The following is a 27,290-nucleotide window of genomic DNA, read 5'->3' on the forward strand; positions in this document are numbered from 1 at the left end:
CCAATTAGAAATTATTCTAATTGAAACTTCTTATATTCTAGCTCTGACAGAGTATGTTCTAAATGAATACTAAATTTTGAATCTTACTGTAGTGAATTACAATGTAAGAGCTCGTTCATGCAGTAGTAATAGTAAAGATGGTCAAGCTGCTATATTAACTCATAACAATATAAGCAGAAACTGTATTGTAGTCTTGGCTGATGTAGAAAAACTTTTCAGTCTGTTTCTGATCACCCTGTATATGCAAATAAAATGCCACAAAACTCACAGGAACATAGAAAATTATGGTCTGTGATACCAAAAAAACTGTAACAGAACACAATAAGATGACAAATCTCCTCACTGGTCGAAAACTAAGAGAAAAAAACTAATTCTAGATATGACTCCCTGTAAGAGAAGTATATAGTCTACATAAGAGAAGTATGGCACTGTTTCCAGCGACAAGAAGAAGAATCATTACAGACAATAAAAAAACCTAAAAGAAACAAAATCATTTCATCTGTACAAATTATATACTGTATGCAGGAACTCAAGAAATGTCTTACACAATGAATGATTCTTGGAAGGAATGATTCTAAATTGCTTGAAACAACCATTAATGAAACCATGATATAAAATGGGAAATGAATATGGACCTGAAAGTTATAGATCCATGGCTCTTCTACAAGTCATATCAAAAATATTTGGATGAGATTATGCACAGAACTCATTGCATTTCTGATAAAATATGTAATAATCAACAAAAATCGATTTGGCTGCAGAAAGATAAATGTAATCCGACCGTAGATCTCACTGAGAATGTCATAATGAATTTACAGTCTGAAAATAATCCTGTATTAGTACTTATGGATCTAGCTAAGGTATCTGACTGTGCAGACCATAAAACTTGCATGGAAATATTAGGCTTACATGGTATAAGAGGGAAGACATAGGATTGGATCCTATCATACCCAGAAAACAGGAGCATATACAGAAATTAGAAAAACATCAGGAGAGAGAAGAAGATCTGAAGCAAGAAGTCTTCTCTGTACCACAGGGATCTATACTTGGTCCATTGCTTTTCATTTTATGCACAATCGCATTTAAGATAACATTATTTATGATACATCTCTAATATTTAAGTATAATGAGACAAAAATCTGGAAATAAAACGCAAATTGGAATTAAATAATGCTATCCAAAGGTTTTCTGAAATAAATTCGCATAGTAACATTGCTTAAACAATTAGTCAAAATTACAGTCTTAAAAGCCAACACAGTGAAGAGCTCCCATTACCAAAGATCAGCGCAAGGCAGAAAACTCCAAACACATTGTAAACCTCTGCTGTCTTCCACCACAAAAACTTTATGTGAATTATAATTTAGCATAGAAAGAAACTCTACATTAGCTTCTGCTGTGTCTCAACTCAAAACTTGATTCAAACATTTACTGTTTCTTTACCTTAACCTTAACATCAACTAAAATTTAATTATATAATGTGTAATGTAACATGGCCAGCACTGCTAGAACTATGGTTTTTCCTATCCAAAAAATGAGTGTTAACTTTTACTGCACATCACAAAATAAAGCATTATAATGTAAAAACTTAATCATATAACACATGCAAGAATTGCAGAACCATTTTAGTAAAATTAGATGAAAGCCTGTAAACCTGAATGGCTATGAAGGGCAACTGGGAAGCCCTTACACAATCCATTCAACTCCATAAGAGGAAGGAACTGAAGTTGATAAAAATATTTGGAGATTCAGTTCCTCAGGATGCATTTGTGCATGATGGCATGCCATCTGTTAAAATATTATACAAGAAATGGATGAGAAACCTGTGTTGTCATGAGATTCACATGATACAAATCTTCATCACATCTTTCAATAACAGTGCATGTAGGTTGAGTCACATAATTTGTACCTTATCCAATCATGATGAGGATCCATGAATACTTGAACTTTTACCTATAAAGTAACGTTCTTATCAAAGCACAACACATAGGGAACATGTAAACAACGTCCTTGACAAAAATCAGAAAAAAATATTCAAATGTGTGTGAAATCTTATGGGACTTAACTGCTAAGGTCATCAGTCCCTAAGCTTACACACTATTTAATCTAAATTATCCTAAGAACAGATACACACACCCATGCCCGAGGGAGGATTCGAACCTCCACCAGGACCAGCTGCATAGTCCATGACTGTAGCACCTTAGACCGCTCGGCTAATCCCACATGGCAAAATCAGAAAAAAGTATGCTGTTATGCTGATGATGTAGTTCAATATCTATTGCCCTGTGTTGGCAGAATTCTACAGGATGGCCAAAATAAAGAAAGAGAGCTAAGTTACAGTAACTATAAGAGGTATAATGCAACTGTGATATTCTGAATTCAAAGATATGTGCCAATGGCATTATTGGAACCCTTTATGTACTTTTCACGTTTCCTGAGGAGCCAGTGTGATACACACTGCTGGCCACTAAATTGCAACACCAGGAAGGACAGCAAGAACTGTAATTTTTCTTATTATGCATGTACAGTATACTAGGAAGAATGCTTAAATAAATTGGTAGGTGATTTAGGGTATATAGAGTGCAAAATTTAGTACACGGAACTTCCAATGTCTTTAATCTAGCTGAGCATCAAGACAAAGTAAGCCTGGATGACAGATATGAGTACCTTATTCCATACTGATTCATCTATATCTCAGAATTCACCAATCATAATGGTTGGTGAGTGTTGGCAAGCCAGTCTCTTGGAGTCCCTTGATTGGATGTTTTCGATGAGACAGATATCAGGAGAACATGCTGGCCAAAGCAACAGTCAGACACCCTCTGTATTTAGATACGCCTGGGTAGCACAGGCAACATGTAGTTTTGTGTTATTTTATTGAAAGACAATGTCACACTAACCTCAAGGGTAGGTCATGTAAAGGGACACCCTCCTCTAGCATTACTTTCCCTCAACAGAAGTAGTCAACACCAAAAATAATTACATTTTAAACAGGTTAATATTATCTCAGCAGTTTTTCTAAACGAATTTCATATGGTTTTGTACACAATGTGGTATATTTCAGGCTATAATCGATAAAAAGAAATTACTTTATTTTTGTTGTTATAATTGATATGTACTAGCTCTGTATGTACAATTAAAATTACATTTTTTTTTTAGAAATATTTTAAATTATGAAATACCTGGCACACTTAACATTACTATTATTAACTATGCAATCTTATGACATTTATTATGTTCACTTCTGGATTCATTCATAAAATAATGATATAAATTGGTGGCGATTCATTTGTGAAGAAAATTTGTAATGTCTTTGGAATATTGTTAGTATCACAGAATGGATGAGCATGCCTCTGATGTGATTGGATATTGTTTTATTTTTGGCAATAACAATATGATTTTCAATGTTGTTGAAGCAGAATTTGTAAAGGCAGTGTGATATAGAAAAATGTGAAAGAATAAAAATGACAGAAACAGAAATTACAGCTCAGGGAATACCTCAGGATTCTTTACATCAATTGGAACCATGAGTACCTGCAATACCAAAAATTTCAGCTTCAAGAATCAGCCCCTAGACGTGAAGAACTGGACCCAACTCCGAGAAAAGAAGATAATTAAAAAGTTTATTGTTAGTCTTACTGCTCTCGAAGCTTATTAGAAGAGTTAATTATGAAGTTAGTGAAATCAACAAATGATGTGGTGTCATAATTCGGGATCAATTGGCTGATAATGAAGTTTTGTCTGTTGGAGAAGGAGAGAGAATGATCTGTGTCATTTGCACTTTGTATATGAAAGGATTTCCAATCACTTGAAGAAAGAAGACCAAGATCTGCCCCACAAAGTCATATCAACTGTGATGATTTAACACCTACAATGAAAGAGGGCTTTACAGCTACACAAGGGACATCAAAAAGGAAAGACAAGTATTATTTGTGAAATTAATTTGTTTGTGGACTCATCTGCTCGTTAACAAAATGAATAGAGGTGTGCAGGTGTGATGCAGAAGTGAAAGCTGTGGGACCCAGTCAGGACATGTATGAGCCGAGTGAAAGTGTAGTCAGCAAAGACACAGTGAAAACTGATATTTTGCAGTTAATTTTGGCAAAACTAGAGGAAATGAAGACAGATAACAATAGCAAATTTTGTGCAGTTAATGACCAGTTAACCAAAAAATTTTCTTTACTACAAGGACAATTAAATGACCTAAAAACTGAAAACACTAGTAAAATTGATAGTGTACAATACCAAATAGACCAACTTAGTAACCAAGTTTCAGAGCTAAAAAGTTGGTTGTCAGAGGGGTTAAAAAGGGTGAATGACAAAATTGATGTCTTAGAAAATAAATGTATTGTTTTGGAAAGTGAGCTCCTTGTCGAATCAGCAAGACAGTCAAAGAATATTAATGATATCAGAGTTGAAGAGAAGGCCATAGTGGAAGAAATTGAACAAATCATTACCAGTTTAGACCCAAAAAATTTAAATCTTGAAAACAATACGGAAACTAATGTAAACCAAACAATTTCAATAGTTCAGAAAAATTGGATTCACAAAAATATGTATTCAAACAATGGTACTGTATGGCCCGACACTCCAATCAAAAGTTTTCCATCAAAAAATTTACATCCAGGGGATTTTCTGCACCACTGTAGAGATAGTGAGAGTGATTATTAAAAAATTAAATTTGTTAAAAGATGTCTTGAACGTGAAGCTTTATTATGGGTAAATTTAAATTTAAGTCAGTGGGAAACATATCAAAGTTTCAAGAAAAAAATTTTAATAAATTTTGCAAAAAATTGTGAACCAAGTTGAGTACCAGGTGTCTGATGACAATATAGATTTTGATGAGACTGAAGATCAGGATTTGAAAGTGTAATAGATTCTAAAGTATGGGATGCTTCAACTCTCAATGACATACAAAAGGAACAACTTAAGAATTTGTTACTGGAGTTAGAACTCTGTTTGCATGCTTTACCTTAGAGATCATCAACCTTTCTTTCTCAAGCCATATAATATACCATTTTCAAATAGGAAAAACGTAGAGAAAGAAATTCAGAAAATGAAAACATGGGGTTATCTCAGAGAAGTAGGAGAGCTTATAATAATCCTTTAGTTGTGATAAGTAAGAGAAATGGTGAAGTGAGAATTGTTTTGGACTCTATACATCTTAATAAATTTTTTATCAGTGAGAATGACCGTCCTGAGAATAAGGATGAGCTGTTACACAATTTTGACTATGTGAAATACATGAGTAGCTTGGACTTGACCTCTGGATTTCACCAGATCCCACATGAAATTTATTCTAGAAAGTATACAGCATTTTTGTATGGAGGTAAGTGGTTTCAATACATGTGGTGCTGTTTGGGCTAAATGTACTTGCAGCTGAATTAATACGAGCTCTGGATTCTGTTTTGGGAAGTGAAGTGAGTTCAAAATTAATTGCATATGTTGATGGCATTCTGGTCACTGAAAAGACTTTGGAACAATGTCTGGATCTGTTAAGAGATGTGTTTTCAAAATTAGAATCAGGAGGCATGACTCTGAAAATATGTAAGTGTAAATTTGGTGTGAAAGAAGTTAAATTTTTAGGACATGTTATATCTGAAAAAGGAATTACACCTGAGAAAGAGAAACTTGATGCTATTGCCAATTTTCCTACTCTTCACAACAAAAGACAGCTTAAATCATTTTTAGTGTTAACTGGATTTTATGGAAAATTTTGTAGCAGCCAAGCTTTGAATGCTCCATGCTTGTGTGAACTTTTGAAGAAGAGTACAATTTGGGATTGGAAATTAGGAGTGTCAGGATGCTTTTGATGAGATCAAACGACAGTTGTGTTAAGAGTCAGATATTGTTCAGGCTGGATTTGTCTCTTCCATTTTTCTTCCTTCCACTAAAGACTGTAGTGATGTTGGTTTGGATGCTTATTTATTTCAGGAGGTTGAAGTTGTTGGTGTCATTGAGCATAGATCTCTTGCACTTGCTAATAGAGTATTGCAGAAATGAAAATCATACACTGTAACTGAGAAAGAACTTTTGGCTGTACATTGGGTGTTGTACAAGTTTAAAAATTACCTACTAGGTCACTAAGTCAACATCTACACTGATCACAAAGTATTTGTTACCTTCAGGTGTATAAGCTGCACCATAACAGAATTACTCATTGGGCCTTGTTTTTACAGCAGTTCAGTTATGAAATCAGATACATTGAGAGCACAAAGAGATCTTGAAAATTTGCAAAGACATCTGCAAGTATCAAAGTCATGATCAGAATTGGAAATTGGTTAGGATCATGTTGGGTAAGAAAGGAGGAGGAAAGGTGGGACAGTATTATAAAGTGCACAAGGGTATTTTATTCAGGAGACATAAGACTGACTTGATGGACTGGAAACTATGTTGGCTGGAACAATGTATTCATACTTTAATTACTTACACACATGAGAGTTTTGGTCATTGTGTATCAACCAAATGCATGCAAAAGATTCAGGAAAATATCTGTTTTTATAATGTAGAAGGGAGAGTCAAGAAGAAGATTGCCAGCTGTGACAGATGTCAAAGTGTGAAGGTATATAACCAAACAGGCAGAGAGAAAAAAAACTGTCTAAAAGTAACCTAGATCTGATGTCTCTGAATGTTTATAGACCTTTGTCTAAGTCTAAGAATGGATCTTGTCATGTTTTCGTGGTGGTTGATGTATTTTCGAAGTTCATAAAGCTGTTTGATCTTAAGAAAGCTACCAGTAAGCAAATCGCCTCTAAGTTTGGAAACACAGATTTTCATCAAATGGGTATTCCTAAAACAATTTTATCTGATAGTGGTTCTCAATTTACATCACAAGCTTGCAAAGAGTTTGTTGATCATACAAAAATAAGGCATTTTCTAACCTCGGTGTACCATCCTTTGAGTAATCCTGCAGAAAGGTATATCAGAGAGATTGGAAGACTGTTCAGAACATATTGTAGTAAAAATCATACCAGATGGATAGATTATTTCAGTGGTTTTGAGGATATTATGAACAGCTGACAACATTCCTCAACAGGTTTTTCACCATCTGAAATCATGTTTAATCATAGATCATTTACCCTTATTTCTGAGAATGTCACTGCAAGAGAGGGAAGAGTGTGTTAGGGAGATGATGAAAAAACAGGAGTATAGAAGACAGCACAGACATGATGCTAAAAGTAGATTTGCTAAGTCTTAGGTAGGAGATCTTGAGTTGGTGAAAGCAAAAGAGAAATATGAAGTGTTGACTTCTGAGATAAGGAAATTTTTAATATTTATATTGCACCTTTCGAAATTCTTGAAAGCCCACAGCCTAATGCATATAGACTTGTGTATCCTAAATCTAAGGAGTTGTTTGGATTACACAGTATCACTGAACTGAAAGTGTATGGACATGATCCATAAATATCTAATTCTCTTTTTTTCCGTTGTCAGGAATACAGTATGTAAGATGATGTGATTTTTAAAGTTCTGTCTTAGCTATTGAATGAGTTTAAATCTATGATACACTATATAATAATGTTTTGTAATAGTTTTGTGCTTTAGAATTTGAAACATATATGCCATGAGTAGATTTTTTTTTTACAATTTTGAATTGGGTCAATGCCATTAAATATCTAGTAGTGAGTTTTCATACTGTAAAAATTAGAAATAGTATCTTAGTATATCTGTATGTGTCTCATATTAGTTCATTTTTTTCTTTACATGTAGCTCTGTTGCATATGTGAATACTTTTTAATCTCATCTGATGTAAATTCTTTATACTTGCTTTTGGAATATAAATAGGGAGAGTGTATGCCATGTGATGTGAAGAAGGTGTTGAACAACATATTTAGTAAAAAAAACAATGTTCCAGGATTTGATTGTGTTACAGTGTGTGATGTGAATTCTAGGGAGGAAACTGAGAGATGTTGGTGGATACACTCCCACACTGCTGTGTGGCTGTACCCTTTGGACCAGTCGACCTACAACAGATCATAGATGCTGGGTAATGTACTCAAGCACCTGTCAACTACATCAGTGTTGTGACTGAGATTAGTAAATTGTTAGCCAAGACTGCCGAAGACAGTGTTATTCCACATAAATGCATGTTTTTTTTTTTCAACTAGGGGGATTAACTTTCCAATACAAGATGTAACTTTTGATCAGTATTTTTTTTATCTGTTGTGAATGAATCTTCTAGGCCTTTTTGTATGTAGGTTAGTTAGTATGGACAATTGGCAAATAGTGTGGAAAATTGTTACTAGTATAGACAATATAACAAGATGTATACATGTCTATTTTCATACGCAGATTTTGGTCCTCAAGCCACTCAATTATGTCATAATTCAAAGGTATTTATGACTCTGTTTACCTTTATTTATCCCAAGTGCTGCAATATTGTATCTGACTGGAGCTTGAATTGTGGGCAAACTCATGCTTAACTCTGTTATGGGTACCCCTGGTGATGGTGACTCTGTGTGTGTACTCAAGGGGAGTGTGCAACTATTGATTGAGGCTAGATGCTTCTTATAATTACTCTTTACATATAATTGAACTTATCGATATGGTTATGGATTTTATTCATTTTGTTGTGTCGAAAAATTTGTTGCTGGTCTGTACCCAGTGTGGTTTGAATTCATGATTTGATCCCCATATTGTAAACTTAGGCCCCAATATTTTTTCGTCATTTTGTCTTTTCATGAGTCAACATATCCTTAAATGCTCTGGTTTATGTGGTTAATTGATTTTGTGCTATATTCCTACTCTGGTCTGTTTTCTTGTCAACTCACTTGTTGTACACTTAGGCTCTGAATTTTTTTTCTCTTCTCATTTGAAAATTTTGAAGGTGTGATTTTATGGATGTAAACTTGAAATTTGTAATTCCAGTAATTTACATTGTCTCTGTATTTATTTCTATGGTTTAGTGTTGTAATGTGGTTTTGTCTTCTTATCAATTGTCTTGTGACAGAAGGTTCCACAGATCAGAAAATCTGAATGTCATGTCCTGACATATGTATAATTATGATTTGTATATTACATATTTTTCTTATGTTTTTTGTAATATGTTATGTACGAGACACTTTTACACATCTGTACTCCATCTTTTGGCTTTATTTTGTACACCATTTGCCAGACCTTAAAGTCTGTCAAAAAATACTGTAAACACATTTCCAAATTTTTTAAGGGGATATTTTAAAGGGATATCCTCCTCTAGCCTTACTTTTCCTCAACAAAAGTAGTCGATACCAAAAATAATTACAACTTTTTAAACAGGTTAATATTGTCTCAGCTGTTTTCCTAAAAGAATTTCATATGATTTTGTGCATGATGTGGTACATTTCAGGCTATAATCCATAAAAAGAAATTACTTTGTTTTCGTTGTTTCAGTCAATGTGTACTGGCTCTGTATGTACAGTTAAAATTATTTTTTTTTTTTTTAGAAATATTTGAAATAATGAAATATCTGGCACACTTAAAATTCCTGTATTAATTGCCCAGTATTATGATATTTATTATGTTTACATCTGGATTAATTTATAAAAAATGATATAAATTGCTGGAAATTCATTTGTCAAGAAAATCTGTAAAGTCTTTGGAATATTGTCAGTAGTGGATAATGGATGAGCATGCCTCTAATGTGATCAGACATGTTTTTATTTTTGGCAATAACAATGTAAATTTCAGTTTTGTTGAAGTAGAAATTCTAAAGATGATGTGATATAGAAAAATGTGAAAGAATAAAAATTACAGAACAGAAATTACTGCTCAGGCAATACTTCAGCTTTATTTATGTCAATTGGAACCATGAGAGCCTGTAGTATCAAAACTTTCAGCTTCAAGAATCAGCCCCTAGACGTGAAGAAATGGAGCCAACTATGAGAAAAGAAGATAAGTAAAAAGTTTATTGTAAATATTACTCCTCTCAAAGCTTATTAAAAGAGTTAATTATGAAGTCAGTAACAATCAACAAATATTGGGAGGGAGTGGTAGATTACAGGTACTTACACATCAGTAATGGCTGCGAGCAAATTACCGTCTATGTGAATCAGAGGTTCTCATGTTAAATAATAGAAAATCCAGGATGTAACATACTAGATAATTAAAAGGATAGTTGCCACTCACCATGTAGAACAGATGCTGAATCACAGAAAGGTACAACAAAAAGACTGTCAGAAAGTTGTTTTGTTGTGCCTTTCTGCAACTCATGTTATACACCTAATTGCAACCAGTGGCATCATGCCAATTGCTGAGCCTGTAGAACAATCAAGTGTACAATATAGCGAAATTTTTTCTCTTCAGAGCCTCTATATACTGATGTATTCATTGTGACACAGTACACTGAACCAGGACTTGTAAGAAAATATGTGATAGTGTCACTCCAGCATACAATGTTGTTAGTGGGGGTAGCACTGACTCATGTGTCCATTGTTGTTGTTGAGTATAGTATGTAGTACTGTCAGGGTACCTTTATCTGCTGCTGCATTCACCCTCACAATACCAAGGGGAAGGAGGTGTGGGGGAGGGGTGATTGCTTTATGCCCACCTTTTGAAAATATTGTAAACTAGTCAGTTAGTTTTCCTGTTCTTCTTTTTCCATATGGTTTCTCTAAGAACTACACACCAATTTCAATGCTTTCTCCTCTGTTCTTGTTTTTTATTCCTCCAGTATTCTTTTATCTTCTCTCTATGTATCCTTTATCTCTCCCGAGACCATTTTGACCCTGTTTTCTTCTCCCTCCAGCTTTGGAATCCCTCTGTTTTTAACATTTTCTTCTTAAAAATGCCTTTTTTTCTTGCATCTTTTTCACTTATGTTGTTTCTCTCTAAATCTTCCCGAACTTCTTGAATCCAGGCTATTGCTGACATCATATCCCAAAGATGTTTCCAATTCTGTTTGCTGTTCATCATGTACAAATGTCTGAAAAATAGCGGTTGCCTCTTCCATAGCATTTGAATTATGTTTTCTGTGTTGTGATATGCTTCTTCATTACTTCTTCATTCTGGACCTCTGTATTTCTTAGCAGCCTGAATATTTTTTGAATTATTCTTGTTTCTAGGACTTCAAGTTTGTGTAACTTGTAATTCAGTATTAAACATTCACTCACATAGTAACATTCTGGTTTCACTACTGTGTTGTAGTGCTGTATTTTCAAATTTGTAGATGGAGACCTTTTGTTGTAAAAGTTCCTGGTTATACCATATGCTCTCTCAATTTTACATACTCTTTCTTTGACAGCAAATTTTTCTAAACCATTTTCTTGAATAATTTCTTCCAAGTAGTGAGATTTATTAACTCTCTTTATCTGTCCAATATTTGTAACCAAGATTTCTGGAGCATTTTTTATGTTGTCATAAATTTTGTAAGGGGACTGATGACCTCAGATGTTAAGTCCCATAGTGCTAAGAGTAATTTTTAATTTTGTATTTCTACAGTAGTTCTTAAACCTGCTTTGTTTGCTATTTCTTCTAAAAGGTTCATCTGTATTTCTGCATTTGTTAGGCTATCAGAAAGAAGGCCAAAATCATTCATAAATGCTACACAGTGAATTTCAGTACCTTTGTTCTTTGTCCCCAGTCTTATTGACAATAGCTTATGTTCTTTTGGTTCTTGTTTTCATTCTCTTACTATTTACTCTAAGACACAGTTGAAGAAGAGTGGAACAAGTTTTCACCTTGCCCTACACCTGTTATTATTCTAACTACCTTAAATATTTCACCCCAAAACTTTACTTTTGCTTTCATGTGTGTTGGGATTTCATGAATAAGATTTGCTAGTTTGTATTTAATGCCAGTCTGTCAAATTACTTTACCTAGTATTTCCCTATCACTCAAATCAAATGCCTTTTTAAAATCTATGTGTTACAACTATATCTTTAGAGGTTGTAAATCTATGACAGATTATGGGCTTTGGGTTGAAAATCTATTCTCAGTAAGGTCTGCTCTTTCTAAATTCACTCTGATATTCTCCCAAATGGCTATCAAGTGTTGCCACTATCCTGCTTAGTAATATTGTTGAAAATGTTTTATAACCTGCTTCCAAGTGAGATATTTAGTAATTTACATCATGCTTATCACCCTTCTTGTGCAAAGGTTGTATAAGAGCCACTTTCCAGTCCTCTGTAATCTTTTCATTTTCCCATATGTCTTCAACATTACCTGGAGGTTAGTTTTGGCTAAGACCATTTTATTAGTTTAGCCACAATACAATCTGCTCCATAAGCTTTGTTGTTTCTCATGGTATTTACTGCTTTTTTTTTATCTCTTTAGCTGTAGGTAATGGATCGACTCCTTTGTTTTCATGAAGATCTGGAAACTCTAGCTTACAGTTCAGTTCTTCACAGTTCCAAAAGTTGTTCAAAGTACTTCCTGAGTATTTCAAATTTCTGGGTGTTGCTTAGGCCTATTTTATCATTTTCATCTCTGAAGCAAATACTTGGAGCTTGGTAGCATAGCCCTTCAGAGATTGTTAAACATGTGACAGAAGTTCTGGGAGTTATTTTTAACAAAGCAGTTTTGTGTGTCAAGAAGTCATGACTTCTCAAAAGATCATTTAGCACTCCTTAGTATTCTTGCTGTTTCTTTTCTGTGGATTTTAAATTCATCAAGGTGTTCAGTTGTCTTCCCACAACATTTCCATTTCTTCCACTGTTTTGTTCTTTCTGCAACTGCTTTTCCACATGTTTCATTCCACCATACTGTCTTCTTCATTTTTGGTAATCCAAATACATTTTATGCTGCCCTGTTGATTCATTTGAATAATTCTTCCCATTTCCCTGATTTAGCTATTTTAATTCCTTCTTTAAAATGTTTTGTTGCTCCTTTTGTGGTGCTGAGCCTGTCTGTGTTATATTTAATCAATTTTTGCTGTCTCTTTTGGTTTTTATTAGGGAGATGTTTCAGTTCAGTTTTAGCCAGATAATGATCAGATTCAAATTCTCTGTTTCTTGTTACTTGTACATTCTTGATTTCTTTATTACTGCTTTGAGAAATAGCCATGTGGCCCAACTGGAACTCCCCTCGTATTATATTTGGAGATATCCATGTTTTTGCTTTTCTTGCCAATTTTTTGAAGGAAGTTGATATTAACTTCAACCGAAATGCTTTACAAAGATTGCTTACTCTTGGACCATTTTTGTTCAGCATTATTAAAATGATAGTTGCCACTCACCATATAGTGGACATGCTGAGCTGCAGATATGCATAACAAGGCCTTTGTCAAAAATAGATGACAGACAAAACACGCACACACACACACACACACACACACACACACACACACACACACACACACACACACACACAAATGCCGCTCACATGCACATGACTACAGTCTCAGATGAAGCCAGATTATGAGTAGCGGCAGCAGTGCATGATGGGAGAGGCAACTGCATGGGAGGTAAGGAGGCTGGGGGGGGGGGGGGAGGGGGAGGGATAGCAGGGTAGAGGTGAATTGCTGCTGGAATGCATGGAGGGCACGGTGAAGAGAGGGTAGGGCAGCTATGTGCAGTCAGGAGGTTAGACGGAGGGGGGCAAGAGGAGGTACTAAAAAGGCTGGGTGTGACGGTGGAATGAGGACTGTGTAGTGCTGATTCCAAGCAGGGAAGGGCCTGGATGGGTGAGGATAATGACTAATGAAGGTTGAGGCCAGGAGGGTTACTGGAACACATGACAGATTGCAAACAAATCCAGGGTACGGTTATGGGCACCCGCATGGCACCAACCCATGCCGACCTATTCATACGCCATTTAGAGGATTCCTTCTTAAACACACAGAATCTTAAACCCCTCTGGATCGAGGTTGAGGCCACTGTATGCACATTCCTCCAGAATCTCAACACATTCTCCCCTATTTGCTTCACCTGGTCCTACTCAACCCAACAAGCCACCATCCTAAATGTTAAACTCCACCTCAAAGATGGCTACGTCAGTACCTCTGTCCATATCAAACCTACTAACCACCTGCAATACCACCACTTTGACAACTGCCACCTAATCCATACCAAGAAGTCCCTTCCCTACAGCCATGCCACCCATGGTCATCACATCTGCAGTGATGAACAGTCTCTCTTGAAAAATACTGAGACTGTAACCATCCTCACAACCTTGTACAAAAACAGATCTCCCATACCTTATCTTTCCAGTCACCAGCACCTCTCAAAATCCCACTGTCTGGTCTCAGAGAAACACACCTCTCGTTACTCAGTACCACCCAGGACTGGAGCAATTGCTTTATATTCTCCGCCAGAGTTTCTATCACCTCATATCGTGCCCTGAAATGAGAAATTTCCTGCCCACTATCCTTCACACCCCTCCCACAGTTGTATTCCCCTGTACATTGAACCTACATAATAAACTTGTCCATTCCTACTCAACCCCTGCACCCAACCCGTTTCCTCATGGCTCATATCCCTGTTCTTCAGTTTTAAGAACAGGGATATGAGCCCTGAGGAAATGGGTTGGGTGCAGGGGTTGCATAGGGAAGACTGAAGAAACTGCAAAAAGGTGGGACTTTAAGGAGATGGGACCTGGATAAATTGAAAGAACCAGAGGTTGTACAGAGTTTCAGGGACAGCATAAGGGAACAATTGACAGGAATGGCTGAAAGAAATAAAGTAGAAGAAGAATGGGTAGCTTTGAGGGATGAAGTAGTGAAGGCAGCAGAGGATAAAGTAGGTAAAAAGAAGGGCTACTAGAAATCCGTGGGCAACAGAAGAGATACTGAATTAAATTGATGAAATGAGAAAAAATAAAAATGCAGTAAATGAAGCAGGCAAAAAGGAATACAAACGTCTCAAAAGTGAGATCAACAGGAAGTCCAAAATGGCTAAGCAAGGATTGCTAGAGGGGGAAATGTAAGGATGTAGAGGCTTATATCACCAGGGGTATGATAGATACTGCCTACAGGAAAATTAAAGAGACCTTTGGAGAAAAGAGAACCACTTGTATGAATATCAAGAGCTCAGATGGAAACCCAGTTCTAAGCAAAGAAGGGAAAGCAGAAAGGTGGAAGGAGTATAAAAAGGGTCTATACAAGGGTGATGTTCTTGAGGACAATATTATGGAAATGGAAGAGGATGTAGATGAAGATGAAATGGGGGATATGATACTGCATGAAGAGTTTGACAGAGCACTGAAAGACCTGAGTCGAAACAAGGCCCAAGGAGTAGACAACATTCCATTAGAACTACTGACAGCCTTGGGAGAGCCATTCCTGACAAAACTCTACCATCTAGTGAGCAAGATATATGAGACAGGCGAAATACCCTCAGACTTCAAGAAGAATATAATAATTCCAATCCCAAAGAAAGCAGGTGTTGACAGATGAGAAAATTACCGAACTATCAGTTTAATAAGTCACAGCTGCAAAATACTAACACCAATTCTTTACAGCCAAATGGAAAAACTGGTAGAAGCCGACCTCGGGGAAGATCAGTTTGGATTCCGTAGAAATATTGGAATACATGAGGCAATATTGAACCTACGATTTATTTTAGAAGCTAGATTAAGGAAAGGCAAACCTACGTTTCTATCATTTGTAGACTTAGAGAAAGCTGTTGACAATGTTGACTGGAATACTCTCTTTCAAATTCTGGAGGTGGCAGGGGTAAAATACAGAGAGCGAAACGCTATTTACAAATTGTACAGAAACCAGATGGCAGTTATAAGAGTCGAGGGGCATGAAAGGGAAGCAGTGGTTGGGAAAGGAGTGAGACAGGGTTGTAGCCTCTCCCGGATGTTATTCAATATGTATATTGAGCAAGCAGTGAAGGAAACAAAAGAAAAATTTGGAGTAGGTATTAAAATCCATGGAGAAGAAATAAAACCTTTGAGGTTCACTGATGACATTTTAACTGTCTTGAAAGGAGGGTATAAGATGAACACCAACAAAAGCAAAATGATGATAATGGAATGTAGTCGAATTAAGTCAGATGATGCTGAGGGAATTAGATTAGGAAATGAGATACTTAAAGTAGTGAAGGAGGTTTGCTATTTGGGGAGCAAAATAACGGATGATGGTCGAAGTAGAGAGGATATAAAATGTAGACTGGCAATGGCAAGGAAAGCATTTCTGAAGAAGAGAAATTTGTTAACATTGAGTATAGATTTAAGTGTCACGAAGTCGTTTCTGAAAGTATTTGTATGGAGTATAGCCATGTACAGAAGTGAAACATGGATGATAAATAGTTTGGACAAGAAGAGATTAGAAGCTTTCGAAATGTTGTGCTACAGAAGAATGCTGAAGATTAGATGGGTAGATCACATAACTAATGAGGAGGTATTGAATAGGATTGGGGAGATGAGAAATTTGAGGCACAACTTGACTAGAAGAAGGGATCGGTTGGTAGGACATGTTCTGAGGCATCAAGGGATCACCAATTTAGAATTGAAGGGCAGCGTGGAGTGTAAAAATCGTAGAGGGAGACCAAGAGATGAATACACTAAACAGATCCAGAAGGATGTAGGTTGCAGTAGGTACTGGGAGATGAAGAAGCTTGCACTGGATAAAGTAGCATGGAGAGCTGCATCAAACCAGTCTCAGGACTGAAGACCACAACAACAACAACATATCCCTGTAGTAGACCTATGTGCAAGACCTCCCCCACACGTCCTCCCACCACTGCCTATTCCTGTCCAGTCACAAACATCACCTATCCCATCAAAGGCATGGCTACCTGTGAAGCCAGTCATGTTATCTACAAGCTAAGCTGCAAGCACTGTGCTACATTCTATGTGTACATGACAACCAACAACCTGTCTGCCCAGATGAATAGCCTCTGGCAAACTGTGGCCAAGAAACAGTGGACCACCCTGTTGCTGAGCATGCTACCCAACACAACAGCCTTCATTTTAATGACTGCTTCACAGTCTGAGCTGTATGGATCCTTCCCACCAACACCAGCTTTTCTGAATTGAACAGGTGGGAACTTTCCCTGCAATATATCCTACGTTCCCGCAACCCTCCTAGCCTCAACCTTCGTTAGTCACGGTCCTCACCCATCAGTCCCTTACCTGTTCCCATTCAAGCACTACACAGCCCTCAATTACACCAATGCACCCAGTCTTTTTATTTTTCTCCTTTTCTGCTACCCCACCCCCCTTTCCACCCCACCCTCCAACCCCATCTAACCTCCCGACTGCGCCTAGCTGCCATACCCACTCTCCACCTCATCCTAGCATGCTCCCCAGCACCACTTTACTGTTCCCCACCCCTACTCTGCTCTCTCTCCCTCTCCTCACCCAAGTCTCCTCCTTACCCCCACCCAGTGACCTCTCCTATCATGCACTGCTGCTGCTGCTCGTATTCTGGCTTCAGCTGCGAGGGACTGTAGTCTTGTGTGTGTGAATTGATTCACAATTGTGTGTGTGTGTGTTTTTTTTTTATGAAAGCCTTGTTGTTTGAAATCTTATTTTGTGACAGTCTTTTTCTTGTGTCTCTCTGTGACTCAGCATCTTCACTATATGGTGAATAGCAACTATCTCTTTCATAATATTGCTACATTATTCCATCATGGCTTTTCCATTGTTTGTTGTTGCCATTTCTGTTCATTCTTTTGTTGGTTGATCTCCTACTATTTTTCCAAAAGTTTTTCCCTCCCTATTTATGCATTAAAATCCCCCAGTTGTATCATAACGTATGATTTTGGAATTTTTAACATTTTGTGTTCCAAAAGTTCCCAGAATGTTTCTGCTTTAATTTTATTTTTCTTATTGTCATCAATAATTGGAGAATGGCAATTAGCAAAAGTGTACTGTTTATTTTAGCATTTCACTGTGAGAAGAGAAAGTCTTTCTGAGCTGCATGTGAATTTTGCAATGTTACCTACTAAATTTTATGAGTATAGAAGGCAGTACCAAGTATTGCCATGCTTATAATTTTTATTGTTGGTTTACACTTAAAAATACTGTGGTTTTTGGTTTCTATAACATTTTCATCCAAAAATCTTGTTTCTTGTACTGCTCAAATTTGTATTTCATGCCTATCTAGGAGAATTTCAAGTTCTCTCCATTTACCAACTTTTAGTAGTGAGTTTGCATTCTAGGTAATGTGAAGAATATTCTTTTGAACTTGAGTTGGAAAGATACAAAGGCTGCCCCAACTCATTCTTACTGCTGAAGTTGGGACTCCCCAGAACCCTAGGTGCCAATGCACTGCATAAAGCAATTGTGGATTCCTTTTTCATGTTACCATCTGGTGCAGTGCTTACTTTTAGTGGACTTTCAATTCTGCTACTGAAATTGTACATGGTAGGAAATCAATACAAAGATAAGATTTGATTGTTAGTCCAAAAAGATTATTTTCTTCGTTTTCTCCATTAGGTGCTACCACTCTCTCTACCATTAGGAGCTAGGTTTTCTCTTCCACCTTTGAGGCTGTTGACCAGGTTGATTCTGTAACCCTAGGCAGAGGCCCTCACAGGGCCAGATGGACCCAGGTTTTTTAAATGAGATTGTTACTTCTGCGGGGTCAGGGATTTTCTCTGCCTCGTGATGACTGGGTGTTGTGTGATGTCCTTAGGTTAGTTAGGTTTAAGTAGTTCTTGAAGTTCTAGGGGACTGATGACCATAGATGTTAAGTCCCATAGTGCTCAGAGCCATTTTTTGTTACTCCTCTCCTTCTCATTCCATCATTTGTGAGATAAGATCCCAGGTATGAGACTGTAAGTGGCAGAGTTCTTGTCAGCTACTTTATACTTTAAAATTTTGAAGAAATATTTAATGAATTCTTCTACCCGATTCCATGTATTTTTTAGATTTTCCAGTTAACCTAACCTAAAAATTTAAGTCTCAGAAGTAAATGCCACTTCCCCAAATGGTTGTGGTACTCAGTACTTCCAGCACACACACACACACACACACACACACACACACACACACACACACACACACACACACACACACTGTAGCACCGAAGATACTGGTATAGACATGTGAACTAAAATACAGAGATATGTACACAGGAAGAACTTGTCTCTGCAGTGGGCAACATCTATATTAGACAACAAGTGTCCGGTGCAGTTGTTAGATCGGTTACTGCTGCTACAATGGCAGGTTATCAAGATTTAAGTGAGTTTTTTAACATGATGTTATAGTCAGTGCATGAGCGATAGGACACAGCATCTCCTAGGTAGTGATGAAGTGGGGATTTTCCCATATGACCATTTCACGAATGTACCATTAATATCAGGAATCCAGTAAAACATCAGATCTCTGACATCGCTGTGGCTGAGACAACGTCTTGCAAGAATGGAACCAACGATGACTGAAGAGAATTGTTCAACATAACAGAAGTGCAGCCCTTCTGCAAATTGTTGTGGATTTCGGGACTGGGCACCAGCAAGTGTCAGAGTGTGAACCATTCAATGAAACATCTTTGACATGGGCTTTTGCAGCTGAGGGCCAACTTGTGTACACTTGATGACCGCACAACACAAAGCTTTACACCTCACCTGGACCTGTCAACACTGACATTGGACTGTTAATGACTCGAAGCATGTTGCCTGATCAGACAAGTCTTCTTTCAAATTGTATCGAGTGGATGGACTTGTTAGTGTATCGAGACAAACTCATGAATCCAGGGACCCTGCATGTCAGCTGGGACTGTTCAAGCTTGTGGATTCTCTGTAATGGTGTGGAGCATATGCAGATTGAGTGATATGGGACCCTGATATGTCTAGATATAATTTTGACAGGTGACATGTACGTAAGCATCATGTCTAATCATCTGCATCCATTCATGTCCGTTGTGCATTCCAACAGACTTGGGCATTTACAGCAGACAGTGCAACACCCCACACATCCAGAATTGCTACAGAGTGGCTCCAGGAACACTCTTCTGAGTATAAACACTTCCACTGGCCACGAAACTCCCAAACATGAACATTACTGAGCATATGCCTTGCAACGTTCTGTTCAGAAGAGATCTCCACTCCCTTGTACTCTTATGGATTTATGGACAGCCCTGCTGGATTCATGCTGTCAATTCCCTCCAGCCTACTTCAGACATTAATCGAGTATGTGCCATGTGGTGTTGCGGCACTTCTGTGTGCTTTTGGGGGCCCCACACAATATTAGGCAGTTGTATCAGTTTCTGTGTCTGTAGTCTATATTTTTTGTGATGGTCATGAAGCTGGTAGTACACATTACTGAAAGTGAGTTGGTATTGCTAAGAGTGTGCTGAAAAGTATTTTCAGTTTCTGGACCTAGTCAGTACCTCTTTAAAATATATATTGGTAATATAAATCAATAACAGTTAAAAACATTTTTAATTTTTTTTTCTTTTGGGTGGGCGCAAAGTACCCTCTGTCCCTGATAATGCACATTATGAAAATTGCCTTGGTATTGCTAGAGTTATGGAAAACCACAAGAATGGTTGCAATACTGGAAGTCTGTTGTGCACCAGACATTTTCAGTGTCCATGTGAGTAGTTGATTTGCTACAAACTAGCCATCTTCCTGATGCTAGTTATATGATGTGACTGTACGACCCTGTACAGCCAAGTGACCAACTTTTACCACAGGGATCCAACATGGTCTTGAGTATGGCCCTCCTGAGTCCATTGATTCCATATTCATGTGACAATCGTGGGATCCTCGACAAATGGAGCACAGACATCATGGAATAATAATGATAATTAACCTACTGTTTAACATGTAATCTGAACTACATGTCATTCTGGGAGAATCTTCACATCACTGAGAGGTAAGAGTTAGATTAAAGGCAGACTGAAGATTTGCACGGTCTGACCAGGATTTGATCATGTGTTCTTTTGGTTTCCACACACATGCTTTCCACCAGTCCACCAGGCCCAAAGTGGGACAACAAACTGCAGTCTCAGTCCTGTCACTGTGAAACACCAACACATGTTGATAGATATTTCTTCTTTTACACAAGGTTTAACATGATCTTCTTACAACCAAACACCATTCAGATGTGATTTCTGAAAGGGAAACCTGCTATGTAATTTTTCCTTGTGTACAAAATGTAGATGGCATCACATAAACCTACTTCATGCAGTTGTTCTGGAATGCTAATCATTTCATTATTGATATGCACCAGTATGGTATTTGTTGTCTGTCATCTTCAGGCTGTTGCACTTTTAATCACCAGCAGTGTGCACTGAACCTGCTTGAAGAACATGCATTTCACTGGAGATTATAAACCTGTTTTAGAACACAGTGCTTCATTCACTTTTTGTACACTGGACAATATCAGTATTACAGAATTATCTAGGGCACAATTCCACTGCATGACTGTTTCTAACATGCAAGCAATGACAATGCTTGTATAGCACTTACAAAGAAAAATGGGAAGTGTAAGCTGCCATTCATGGGAGATTTGGGTCAATAGAACTGCATAATGATCTTAGTCAATGGAAGTGCATAGCTCAACACATGCATCAACAGAGTGGCATTAAATTCTGATTATCCTTCCTTTATTCATTAACAAAGAAATTCTTATAAGAAAATAATTCTGTAGACTGTAATGAAAACAAGAGAATCATTAAACCATTACATTCTATTTGTGCTGATGTAGACTATAAATGAACACTCTAACATAATCAGGAAAGACTCCATTTGCAAAAAATAAACACAACAAATTAAAAATACACCTGATGTTTCCTCAGTTTTCCAGGTAGTTTTACAAAACTACTGCTTGCCTGATGTTTTCATGACCACTCTGATAATTTCTGAGAACTGATAGTTCATTTCAGTAGTCCAAAATTGACATGGTGTACTGCACATTTCTTTCAACATTTGTAGTTATTCCAGTGTCATCCAAAGAATGAGGCCCCATTTAGAAGTTGGTTCCTCATGACAGAACTACAAGTAAGGACAATCATTGTCTGATGCAGCAACGAATAGGAGACATCAGCATAGATACGCCATCAAGAAGTTCCATATGCTAAATCTCTGTATGCTTACTTATATCAGATAAATGGTAAGTTTCACTGTTCAGTGAGATCTGCATTTTTTCCAAGTTAAGTACTCTATCTTGTTCAAGTTTTAATTAAGTGATCTAATATTTTGTGTGTGCTGTAGTATCTGTTCAACCTCCTCCAGAAGTATACCTAGAATTGCTACAATACCACTACAATAGGACAAGCAAGTGTGTATGTTACTCCTATGTATATACTGCCCTGGTCTGCCTGGTGCATCATCTTGGCATTCCACTCACCAGTGGCCAAAATATTCATTATGTATTCTATCTCCTGTTGTGTCTAGCGCAACGTGTTTAACCATATCTGAGCCCTCATGAGAAATGTCTCCAAACAAAGTGTCCAGTTTCATGCACAGCAGACTAAAGAATTGCTGCTGAGTGTCTAATAAATGACACCTTACTGTCACAACAGGCAGTTCCATAACAACTGCTGCTCCCATATTTCACCAGTTTAACAGTAAAAACAGTAAAGAAGAGGACAGGTCTGGATATTGCATGCAACTGGAAGCCCACTTCACAGCTCACAACCTTATATGAATGGTGTGTATTGCTTTCTTTTTGTCAATTATTGGATGTAATATATTTTCTCCATGTACAAAATTGTTCCCTGATTCTTATCTAGAAGATATTGCATATGAAGAACATGTTCATAAATTAGATGTGCATTTTGAATCACAGACTAATATCACTGTGGTGAAGATTAAATACCTTCATCTTAATGAACACCATGAACAGTAATTAAAACTGGAGATTGCTGAACTTTAGGGGGCTAGCAACCCATTTCAGGTTTAAGTATTTTTTTGGATTAAGCTATAATGACATTATGTTACATAATGCAATCACACAAATAGTGTCAGATGCACGCATTCATGCTGCTGTACTAAAATTGTGATTTGTATCTAGAAACATTTTTGTCAATTGTAGGATCTCAACGTATACTGGACACAGCTGAAGCTGATTTTGAGGCTCTGCCTATTTCTCTTTTTCATAATGCATGAGGCACTTACTATAAGTGAATAAAGGCATGGCTCAGATTGAGGTTAAACATAAAGGTAAAATCGTTCATTCACATGGTATGCAAGGCTTACTTCAGAATAAGGCAACGAAGTTTCATTCTCAGTGTTTTTCACATCATGATAGAAAAGCTTGTCCTTGTTATGATGCAAATGGTTTCCAGTGTTTCCACATCCAGACCTCCTGTCAGCAAGGCAGCCAGGGCAGGTGCTGTTTGTGAAAATGGGTTTCAAGAAGTGGAGGCTCACTTCTTTGCATTGCAGAACCTTTTACTGTAGTCCACAAACAAACAAACTTTTTGTTCAGTTAAGAGTGGCTCGAAAGACAATTAAATTTCAATTAGACGCAGCTGCATCTGCTGGTCTCATAAAGAAAACACCTATGAAGTGACTGGTAGCCCATAGCAACAAATGCCTACTTCTGTTTTGTCTGCATATAATGGACACAAAGTACCAGTACTCGACAAGTGCAGTTTGCCAGAAACTTTTTGTTATGTTACAAAGAGTGTTTCATTTCATGTACTGTGTTCTAGAATAAGTACAAACATTTTTGGTGTAGACCTGTTTAATTTGTTCAGCCTGTGCATACAAGACAATATGATACATACCACTGTTTCAATGCTTCATGCTGATATTTAATAAATACAGTGGACTTTCTGAACCAGGATTAGAAATGTATAAGGATTTTGAAGCACAAAATTTTGTTAAAGACAGTGTGCAACCACCATTTCCTCATGCCTTACCTTTCCTCCATGCTATATGTGAGACGAGGTACTGGCAGAAGTAAAGCTGTGAGTAGCGGGCGTGAGTCGTGCTTCGGTAGCTCAGTTGGTAGAGCACTTGCCCGCGAAAGGCAAAGGTCCCGAGTTCGAGTCTCGGTCGGGCACACAGTTTTAATCTGCCAGGAAGTTTTATATGTGAGCAAGTTGTTCAGGAACTGCAACAATGGAAAGACAATGGAGTGATATGACCCATGTCTGAAATTCAGTGGGTGTCACCCTTGGTCATATTTAGAGAGAAAAAAAAATCATGTGTTTTCCATCTGCGTGCTGATTTTCAAGCCAAGACTGATTTATATGAGTCATACTACAGTTACCACTAGATGAAGAGTCCAAGCAGTATTTTGTAACCAACATTGATTTGAGATTCTTCCACTTTAGAGGCTACCATTTGGAAGCTGTTCTGCTTCTGCTATTTTTCAGTGTTTCCTAGAACAATTTCCTAGAACAATTAACTGTTGAAGTTGCCTCATATACAAATTATCTGGATAATATCATTGTCACAGGCTGAACACCTATGGAACATTTGGCAAATTTAGAACATTTGTTAATAGTATTTCCTGTGGATGGCTTAAAGTGTAATTAGGGAAAGTGCTTCCTCTTCCACATAGAACTTGAATATATTAGGACATGACATAAATGCACAGGTTATTCTTCTTGCTTCTTCACACTTGTCCGTGATCAGTGATTTTCCATTGCCCCATAACATCAAGGAGTTCCAGGCTGTCATGAGGATGCTTACATTCTCGTATTACATTAAGTTTATTGTAAATGTTATGCAGATTGCTACTACACTGAACCAGCTGCGCCAGAAAGGTGTTACTTTTGTGTGATCCCTAGAATGTCAGGATGCATTTTAACAGCTATGTATCATTAAGTCATCATTGTCCAGTTGATTCTGATCCATCTAAACCTGTTGTGTTAGCTGTAGATGCATCTTCTTATGGGATTGGAGTTGTGCTCTGCTGTGGAATTTGTTCATCTAATAGGCCCACTGATTTTTCCTTGAAAACTCTCCACAAAGCACAGAGATATTACAGTCACCCTGACAAAGAGGCATTCACCATTGACTGTGGTGTCCCCAAGTTCTGTCAGTATTTGTATGGTTGGAAGATCTTTTTGATTACAGATCATCAACTTTGTGCAATCCTGTCAATCCTGTCCCTCCTCAGACAGTGCAAAAATTGAAACATGAGGCTCCATTATTTTCTAATTATCTATACAACAACAGGCCAGCTGCACAACATTCAAATGCTGACTTCTTGTTACAGTTACTGGTTGGTAGACACATAGCATCTGATTCAACTGAGGAATCATGCTGCCAAATTTATATTCAAGATTTTGAAATTCTTCAAAATTTTCCTCTCAATTTTTGGCATATTTCTGGAGCCAGTACTTCCAACCCAGCTCATTGTGTTAGTTTTGCAATACATGCATCATGGGTGACCACGTATTTTGAAAGAAATTCCTCATCCAGTGATGCATCACTGCTTTTTCCTTTGTCACATGTTATCCGCACAGTCAGGTGTTCTGCCATTGCACATGTTGAATGACAGTACATGCATTGTGATTGCCGGCCGCGGTGGTTGTGCGGTTCTAGGTGCTTCAGTCCGGAGCCCCGGGACTGCTATGGTCGCAGGTTCGAACCCTGCCTTGGGCATGGATGTGTGTGATGTCCTTAGGTTAGTTAGGTTTAAGTACTTCTAAGTTCTAGGGGACTGATGACCTAAGATGTTAAGTCCCATAGTGCTCAGAGCCATTTGAACCATTTTTTTTTTTTTGCATCATGGTCATCGGGGCATAGTTCATATAAAGCAACTTGCCCAATGTTGTTGTACTTTACAGGGCATGGGTGCCCAGATTTGGCAAATGACCCCTCATTGTAATGAGTGTGTGGTGCATCAGTCTGCTCCACCACAAAGATTTTATGGTCACCATATCTGTACAGATCATGGCCACACAGCCATATTGATTTCACAGATCCACTCTGGAATATGTCATGATTTTGATGGTAGACAAATACAGTTAATTTCCTTTTGCAGTCCCCATGCCATCCATCACTATTGCTAGTATTGTACCAGCCTTGTCTTGTCTTTTTTTTCTTGGATGTCTTCCTGGAGTCCTTGTCTTGGACAATGGATCACAATTAACATCAGCTGATTTTCAACAATTTTGTGCCACCAATGACATACACAATGTAACTACTGCTCCTTTTCACCCTCAGTCTGACGGTGAAACTGAACAGTCCATTCTAACATTCAAAAGTCACATGGAGAAACTCCATTCCTCCCACACATTGAAGCAACCATTAAATATTTTTCTTTCCTCCTACTGCTTCTCGCTACACAAAGAGAAGTTGCCAGCAGGACTATTATACAGCTGTTGTCATTGACCCTGTTGCATCTTTTGCAGACACCACAGAAACAGTTCATTCTGCCAGTTCAGACAATGTTTCAGCCACAGGGTGGAGTTAGCTTTAAAGTTTCCAGCAAGAAACAGCATTGGGAGAAAGGTGTCATCACATAACCTGGATTGTTTCCAAGTTTAATACTCTATCTTATTCAAGTTTTAATAAAGTGATCTAATATTTTGTATGCATCATACTATCTGCTCATCTTCCTCTAAAAGCAAATCTAGAACTGCTACAATGCCACTACAGTTATCATTGTCCCATGAATAAGAGAGCTGTTCTGAACATACAAGAAATGTAAACAAGAGCAGATGTAGATAAACTTAAATAGCTTTAAATATTTCTAAATGAAAATGAAGAGACCTAACAGAGAAAAGTCCATCTATTATGAATCGTAAAACAATGACCTTCCAGTTATTCTGTGTGAACAGCTGAAGCTGTCATCACACCTCCCACTTCACAACTGACAGATGCGATTAGCATCACTAAACTTTTGTGTATTGCAGTAGTGCTAGTTCTGTGAGTTCTACTTTGTCTGCAGATTCTTCATGTATGAACAGACAATACTTTACTTCAGACTATTCTTGTATGCAGCATATTACTGTGTATTCGTCAACATGTACACTATGTGATTAAAAGTATCCAGACAGCTACAAAAATATACATTTTTCATATCAGGTGCACTGTGCTGCCACCTACTGCCGGTTACTCAATATCAGCAACCTCAGTAGTCATTAGACATCACTTTGCAGAACTCACGGACTTCAAACGTGGTCAGGTGATTGGATGTCATTTGTGTTATATGTCTGTATGCAAAATTTCCACACTCCTAAACGTCCCTAGGTCCACTGTTTATGATGACATAGTGAAGTGGAAACGTGAAGGGACATGTACAGCACAAAAGTGCACAGGCCGGCCTCATCTGTTGACTGACAGAGACCGCTGACAGATGAAGAAGGTCATAATGTGTAATAGGTAGAAATCTATCCAGACCATCACATGGGAATTTCAAACTGCATCAGGATCTGCAGCAAGTATTATTACTGCTAGGCGGGAGGTGGTAACACTTGGATTTCATGGTCGAGCAGCTACTCATAAGCCACAAATCGCACTGGTAAATGCCATACGACACCTTGCTTGGTGTAAGGAGCATAAACATTGGTTGATTGA

This window comes from Schistocerca serialis, chromosome 8 (assembly GCF_023864345.2).
Source record: "Schistocerca serialis cubense isolate TAMUIC-IGC-003099 chromosome 8, iqSchSeri2.2, whole genome shotgun sequence".
Lineage (NCBI taxonomy): Eukaryota > Metazoa > Arthropoda > Insecta > Orthoptera > Acrididae > Schistocerca > Schistocerca serialis.